Source organism: Juglans regia, chromosome 6 (genome assembly GCF_001411555.2).
Source record: "Juglans regia cultivar Chandler chromosome 6, Walnut 2.0, whole genome shotgun sequence".
NCBI lineage: Eukaryota > Viridiplantae > Streptophyta > Magnoliopsida > Fagales > Juglandaceae > Juglans > Juglans regia.
In genome coordinates this window covers 34,839,518-34,847,293 of record NC_049906.1, presented here as the reverse complement: position 1 = coordinate 34,847,293, position 7,776 = coordinate 34,839,518, and the positions used below count along the sequence as shown (strand labels likewise).

At 35.4% G+C, this 7,776-nt stretch overlaps 1 pseudogene; it reads left to right on the top strand.

Moving 5' to 3' along the window:
- Nucleotides 1–271: 271 nt before the first annotated feature.
- LOC109007131 lies at nucleotides 272–7,377 on the top strand (annotated as a pseudogene).
- Nucleotides 7,378–7,776: the final 399 nt, after the last annotated feature.

Genomic DNA, 7,776 nt, shown 5'->3' with positions numbered 1-7,776 from the left:
TCTACGATTTAAAAGCACTTTTCATTTTATCAAATAAGCGTAAAACCTTTTTAAAAAGGCAAAATGAGGGCTCGCTTCTTTTTTTTTTTTTTTTCTTTTCCTTAAAAAATTCAGATGACAACCATCGCATTATACCATTGCGTTATACCAACGCCTCATATGATGCAACGCGGAAGTTGCCTAGAAGTTCCTCCTCATGCAACGACACTTATATAATGAGCTCCATTATCTTCCACGATCCATCTCCAATTAATTATACTTTACGTTCATAATGACCTCGCAATCAAAACATGATGTATTCTTAAGCTTTCGAGGTGAGGATACTCGCAATAATTTTGCGGTTCATCTTTACCAAGCTTTGGATCGAAATGGAATCAACCCTTATAAAGATGACAAGGAGCTGAGAAAAGGTGAAGAAATTTCACCAGCACTTTTAAAGGCCATTGAAGAGTCAAAGATTTCGATCGTTATATTTTCTGAAAACTATGCATCATCTACATGGTGTTTGGATGAGCTGGTGAAGATCCTAGAGTGTAAAGAATCAAAGCAACAGGTGGTTCTAGCTGTGTATTACAAACTCGAGCCATCGACAGTGCGACACCAAGAATATAGTTTTAAGGAAGCATTGGCTAAACATGAAGAAAAGTTCAAGGATGATGCTAAAATTCAGAGGTGGAAGACTGCCTTAAATCAAGTTCCTAAGCTATGCGGTTTTCATTTGAAGATCAACCAGTAATTCCAACAACTCTTATCCTTCTATCTATCCATATATTTTTTTTTTAGTTTTGATCTGATTACATCCTTTGACAATATATATATATATATATATATGAGAAATGCTAAATCTACTTAGGAAGAAAGAAATAGATTATGTGTGTGTTGCGGAGCTAGAGAGTGAGAGAGAGAGGAGAAACTGAGAGGGACAGAGTGAGGGAGGGGAAATTGAGAGGGAAGGCGGAGGTGGTTCGTTGTCCGCTTGAGAGAGAGTGTGACAGAGACAAAGAGAATGAGAGGGATAGAGAGTGATGGAGACAGACGCGAAAGGAGGGAAATTGAGAGATGGCAGAAAGAGGAGAAGTATGCTGACGAGAGGAAGTGGGGTGGTCGGCTGGTGGAACATTTCAGAGAGAGACAGAGAGGCAGAGATAGAAAGAGAGAATGTGAGAGAGAGAGAGAGAGAGAGAGTGAGTGAGTGTGACGAACACATAGACTAAGGTCTCACCTGGCCGGCATCTGGCGGACATGGCAAGGCGAGATGGCGGCAGCTAGTTTCAAACCCAAAATGGGTGTGGGTTTCGTGTTATAGAGAGAGAGAGAGAGAGAGAGAGAGAGAGAGAGAGAGAGAGAGAGAGAGAGAGACATAGAGAGCAACGATCAAGAGAGATGGAGAGAGAGGATTACTGGAGAGGCGGTGTCGAGGCATGGAGGATGGTGGCACCAGACGACACAAAACCGAGAGAGGAGAAATCTTGATATATATATATATATGTATATATAATTTCTACCATAAGTAATTGCATACATTTATGATTTACCAATTAAATTGGTCACGTGGCACATTCTTGATATATATTGTCAAATTAAATTGGAATGTACAAACTAAGTAGAATTTATCGATACTTCAGAATGCAAATTAATACTTTGCGAAGCTTATGGCACTACAAGAAAGTTGGTCTATACCGGCGAGTTTTTAGTCGCTGCAAGAAAATTCGCTGGGAAAAGTATTCTTTAGCGGCGAGTTAAAAACCGCCGGTTGTTTTTAAATGAAATATGACCAATCGTACACTGGGTCCATTGATCATGGCTATTGCAATGAGTTTAAGGTCTTTAGGGGCAATTAAAGTCGCTGGTAGAAAAATTTTCTTTCCAACGCTCTAAACTTCGTCGCAACACATTGTCTGGGCGCCAAATCGATACCCAGGTTTATGGTCGTAATTATTTTCCCCCCTAATACATTTCTCCCCAACACCTACCTTCTACACTTCGATGAACCCTCAAGTATATTGCACCTGCATTGCGCTGCCCTACCCAGTGTTTGCCCACGGCGTCACCTCCTCCGCGTTCACCGAAAGTGGGTTTTCACTATCCCATTTTCCGACACCTTTCTCCCTTCCGTTGTTTGTTCTTGATTTTTGGCTAGTAAAATGGAAAGATCGACTTCCCTTCATTTTGGCTAGTAACAAGCCGAAATCCTACGTTTCCTTCCCTTACAATATTCGTTCTGTGCCTCCATTCCGTTTCCCAAGTTGAAGATTTGCCGCAGTCCAGCATAATCGTTGGCAGCTCCAAGGAAGGGAACCACCGTATAGGTATCTCTCGTTGCTAATTTATCTGTTTTCCTCCCTTCAATGAAATCTAAAATTCGTTTTTGTGCTTATTCCAAAATTCATCATTTGCCATGAAATCTAATTATGTAATTAGTTTAGTTTTGACTATGTATTTGGTTGGAAATGGTTATTTCTCATGAACACTGGACATGCAAAATTTGTGTTTTTTTTTTTTTTTTTGTCAATAATTTTGTTTAACTTGCGAAACAAATGTGCATGTTCCTATGTAACTTATCAAAAAAATGTTCCTCTGTTTGCTTCAGAATTTTCTGTATCTGCCCAATTTTACGGTTTAAGTGCCGATTTTCTTTTCAATGCCTGGTTTTCTTTGTGTAATACTAATGTTTTTAGTGTTTATATATAGATTTAGATCAGGTGTAAGCTTAAGATCGAACTACTGCAAGGCAATACCAACAAAATTTCGCCGGTAATATAGTTCACAGTTAAAATCCTATAGGAAAATGTACCAAACTATAAGAACAAATCATAATTTGGTAAAGGGGAAAAACCAACTCAAGTATATTATGCCATAATACACTTCATATATTAAATCCCTAAAAGGAAAAAATAGGCCAACTTCAGGTAAGGCTAGCTATTTATAACTGACACATTGAGTTAGTTATAAATAGGCGTTTCAGATTTATTTATACTACTAACTTCATATTTTTCTATTTTTATAAGATCATAAAAGTTAATTTCTAGTTATTTTAGTTAGGAGCAAGTTTAAATATATCTTAACTATATTAGAGTGTATAAGTCTTGCATAGTCTCACTGAAAACCATAAGATTCATTATTAAAAAACAATAAACTTCTTATAATAGCAATCCCTTGGAGGAGAATATGAATTGAAATCTCTAGACAAACCCTAGATTAGATTTTTGATCCAGATGTATGCAAATAAATTAATGTTGTGAACAGAAATATTACCACCCAATTATTTAAAGGTCATGATGTTAATCGATTTTTGGCTTTCGTTGGAGTAGATCTAAAGTGGGGCTTTAATACCAGCGAATGTCCAGCGATTTATAAATCGCTGCTAAATATTTTAGGCGGCGATTTTGTGGCTTTGCTTAACGATTCGGTTTCGCTGGGAATGGTCTTTGCCCTTGTAGTGTGGTATAAATTGAATATGGGTGGCATTTTTTTTAACACATAAATGTCACGTACTAAAAAACATTACTGCAACAAATAAAGAAAACAGTGAACAAAGAATGACAACGTACATGGCTTTGGTAAAGTCCATCATCAGCACTTATGATGATAGTTTTGGTATATATAGTACTATAGCTAGCATTGCGAATTGTTACTCTTTCAATATTCATATGTTTATAACGGTTGTTAGTTCAAAACTTGTGCATTCTTTCTTAAAAAAAATATAGATGAATTTGAGACATGTATAAAAAAATTATTTTTCTAATGGTGGGCTTCACTTTTTTTCAAGTAAAATACATGAAACTTACGCAACTTAAAATTATATCTAGCATTATTCTAGTTCAAATGGTAGGGATCATTTTCCTGCATTTAGTACTTAACTTGTGCCCTGCCAATAACGTCATTTATAATATGAGAATAAAATTGTGCCTAAATCAAGTTCTCTTGTCTTTTACCATGAGGAAGTCAAATTCATGAATTTTCTTTAAATCTTTTTGCATTGGTAGAGACGAATATGAGTTTATTGAAGAAATTGTTCAAGAGGTCTCAACAAGCTTACCAAATCGTTTTGACTTGCATGTTGCTGAGAATCCAGTGGCAATACAGTCTCATGTAAATTATGTTATTAAGACGTTTTTATGTATTGAGGAGAATGACACACGCATGATAGGGATTTTCGGCAGTGGTGGAATTGGTAAAACAACTATTGCAAAAGAGATGTATAACCTCATTGCTAAGAAGTTTAAAGGCCGTTGTTTTCTTGCTGATGTTAGAGAATCTTCAAAACAAAATCAAGGCCGTCTCAGACAGTTGCAAGAGAAAATTCTTTATAACATTCTAGGAAAGTCACTAAGGGTTGATGATGATCATCAAGGAATGGAATTGATAAGGAATAGACTTTGCCATAAAAAAATTCTTTTGGTTCTTGATGATGTTGATCATTTGGACCAATTAAAAAAATTATGTGGAAAATGAGATTGGTTTGGTTCTGGGAGTCGAATCATCATAACAACAAGGGATAAGAGTTTGCTAACTAAGCATAGTGTTAGTTTGAATTATCCTATGAAGGAAATGGATCGCGATGAAGCCCTTCAGCTCTTTACCCAGTATGCTTTCAAAAGTGACAAACCTATTGATGGTTTTGAGGATCTCATAGAAGATGCACTACACTATGCTGGTGGCCTTCCACTTGCCTTAAAAGTGGTAGGCTCAAATCTATATGGAGAAAATAGAAAGTATTGGAAAAGTGCATTGGAAAAGTACAAAAGAATTCTAGAAGAAAATATCCAAGAAAAACTCAAAATAAGTTACGATGGATTAGATGGTTTTACAAAAAAGATTTTCCTTGACATTGCATGTTTCTTCAAAGGAGACGAGAAAGAATATGTCACTAAAATATTGGGCTATTGTGGTTTCTTTCCCGATGATGGTATCAAAAAGCTCATTGATAAATGTCTCATAACTATTGATGAATATGACCGACTGATGATGCATGACTTACTAGAAGATATGGGTAAAGAAATTTTCCGACAAGAATCACCCGAAGAACCTGGCAAGCGGAGTAGATTATACTTTCATGAAGATGTTCATGAAGTACTTGAAAAAGATAAGGTAAGATTTGCCCTAGAAATATAATTTTATTTCTGAGTTCTCTTTTTTCTCAATTGAAGCTACTTTTAAATTGAAATGAATGGATCCAGAAATACATATAAATTATATAGACACATACGTACCCTCCACATGAAATATTGTCTCAATGTTGTAAATAAAATAATTTTAGTAAAGAAGTATAAATAAAATCATCAAAAACAATTTCCCTTTTCCCCATATTTTTCTTAGAAAGGCAAAATGCTATGATTTTCTTACCCTTTTTAGTATTTCAAGCTGAGTAATACGTATTAAAAGAAAGAAGTCTTCATGACTTTGAATACTTGAACGTACTCACTTATTCCTAAAAACACCATATGAAGAAAGATGTGGCTTATGTTTGTTGTTTCCTTCTTAATAAATGAAATAGTGATGCACACATGTGTTGTAAAAAATATATATAATCTTAGCTTGTTAAACTTATATATAGTTCATGAACTCCTGCACAAGTAGCGTTGAATTATATGGAATTTATCTATGATTTTTTATAGAACACTTGTGCATTCTCACATTAGGGAACAAAGCATATTGAAGGCATATTGATAAATCTACTTGGGGGGCACCGCAAGATACGTTTGGGTTCTGAGGTGTTTGCAAAAATGGAAAGACTCAGAATATTAATAGTTAGAAGATGTGATGAAAGCTTTTGTGACAGATTGAATTATCTCTCCAATGAGTTAAGAGTTCTTGATTGGCCTAATTGCTCTTTGGAGTTTTTGCCAACTTCTTTTCTTGGAGAAAAACTCATTGTTTTCGACATTAGAGGAAGCAATATTAGAGATTTAGGCAGGGGATTGCAATCTAAGGCAAGTATTTTTATTTTCAATATCATGTCAATCTGTCTTACTTTTAAAGTATGCTGCAAATTTCCTTTAATTGTTAATACATTTCCTTTATTTTCTTTTTATAAAATAGAACTTAACAAGTATAGATTTCAATGACTGTGGTGACTTGACAAATATATCAGATCTTTCAAGTTGCTCAAATCTAGAGAAGTTGATTCTTTATGGATGTAAAAGTTTAGTTGACATTCATGATTCTATTGGATTTTTAGATAAGCTTGTTGAATTGAGATTGGAAGGATGTTCCAGTCTAAAGAATTTGCCAAGAAGCTTCAAGTTGAGATCTCTAAAAGTACTTGAACTTGAAGGTTGTACAAGCCTTGAATACTTTCCTGAAATTAAGAGTGAAATGGAACATTTGAAATGTGTCCAGTTACATAGCATCGTAATACAGGAGCTACCTTCGTCCATTACAAACCTCACTGGTCTCAAGGAGTTGTATTTGAGAGGGTGCAAAAGCCTCGTGCATCTTCCAATAAACATATTTCAGTTGAAAAGTCTATGGGCAATTAACATGATTAATTGTCCAAATCTTGTAAATTTTAGAAAGGAGGTGGGGCAAAATGGACAACCCATGCCATGTATATGGAGAAGACTCCATAACAACAGCCCGTTTCGTTTTCTTCCATCAGAGCACAGAAAGACGGAAACCATTGCCTCTTCCGCCCATTGCCTCTTCCACCCAAAATGCACAACAGCCCGTGCATACGCAATTTTACTTGTAAGGAATGGCATTCAAGTTTCAAAGAGATGATTGTGATTATAACTTGGAACCCGATTGGAAACCACGAAGATGTTGATGCTGATTTAATTAATGAAGATTGGATTTAGAACTTCGACTTGGGTATGCATAGTTGTAGATCGATGAGACTGACTTCCGCGAGCAGCATGGGTGGTGTTTAGCTGGTGGTGGGTGGGGTTTATATCATGTTGATGAGTGCAACATGGAGATTTGAGCAATCCCCATATATCATCGAATTTATATTTATCTCATTATTTTGTTAGTGTAGTTTCATTCCTATCTGTTTAACTTTGTCCCAATTAATGCCCTGATATTTGCATTCATTTGATTAGGTTATACGCGCGCTAAATTAGTGACTTTAAAAAAAACATAATTGACAATTAGAATCAGTATTTCAAACCTATATATATACACAATATTCAAGTAAATAATCAAAGACGATGACGTTCCACATTTGTTTCAACGCAAGTCAAAATAAATGAAATCTTCTAAATTTTGAATAGATTAATGGTGATTACACTCAACCTGGATGGTGCTTAATTTTTTTGTGGATTTCTGGCAATTGATCTTGCGTGGACTTTATTCATGATTCAGAGGAATCTTGAGGCGGGAGGAATGGCGCTTATGGCTCTAAGCAAACTGGAACATGAAGTGAATCATGACTAGGTAATCAGCAATTTAAATTTAAGCTTTAGCCATGATGAGAGGATTGCAAATGGCAATCCAGATGGGAATTGGGGAGATAGTTAATTAATTTCTTGAATGATATTGCAATTTGTTTGAGGTTTTTCTTTTTTTCTTTTTAATTTTGTTATGAAAAGCTATTCATTGAGGATAGTTATAGTATTAGTAGCTCGTCTTAGCACACAGTTAGATAGAGTGGATGTGAAAATGTGTTGAGAATGAGAAGTTTGGAGGAAAGTACACATGTTTCAAGCTTAAGGTTTTGGTCATCATAATATTTATTTGGCTTGCAATTAAGAAATTATTCAGATTTGGGCTTTAAAAAGACCTCCCGATAATAGTATATGATAGTCCTTTGCTGATGAGTATTAGTGTATTAAA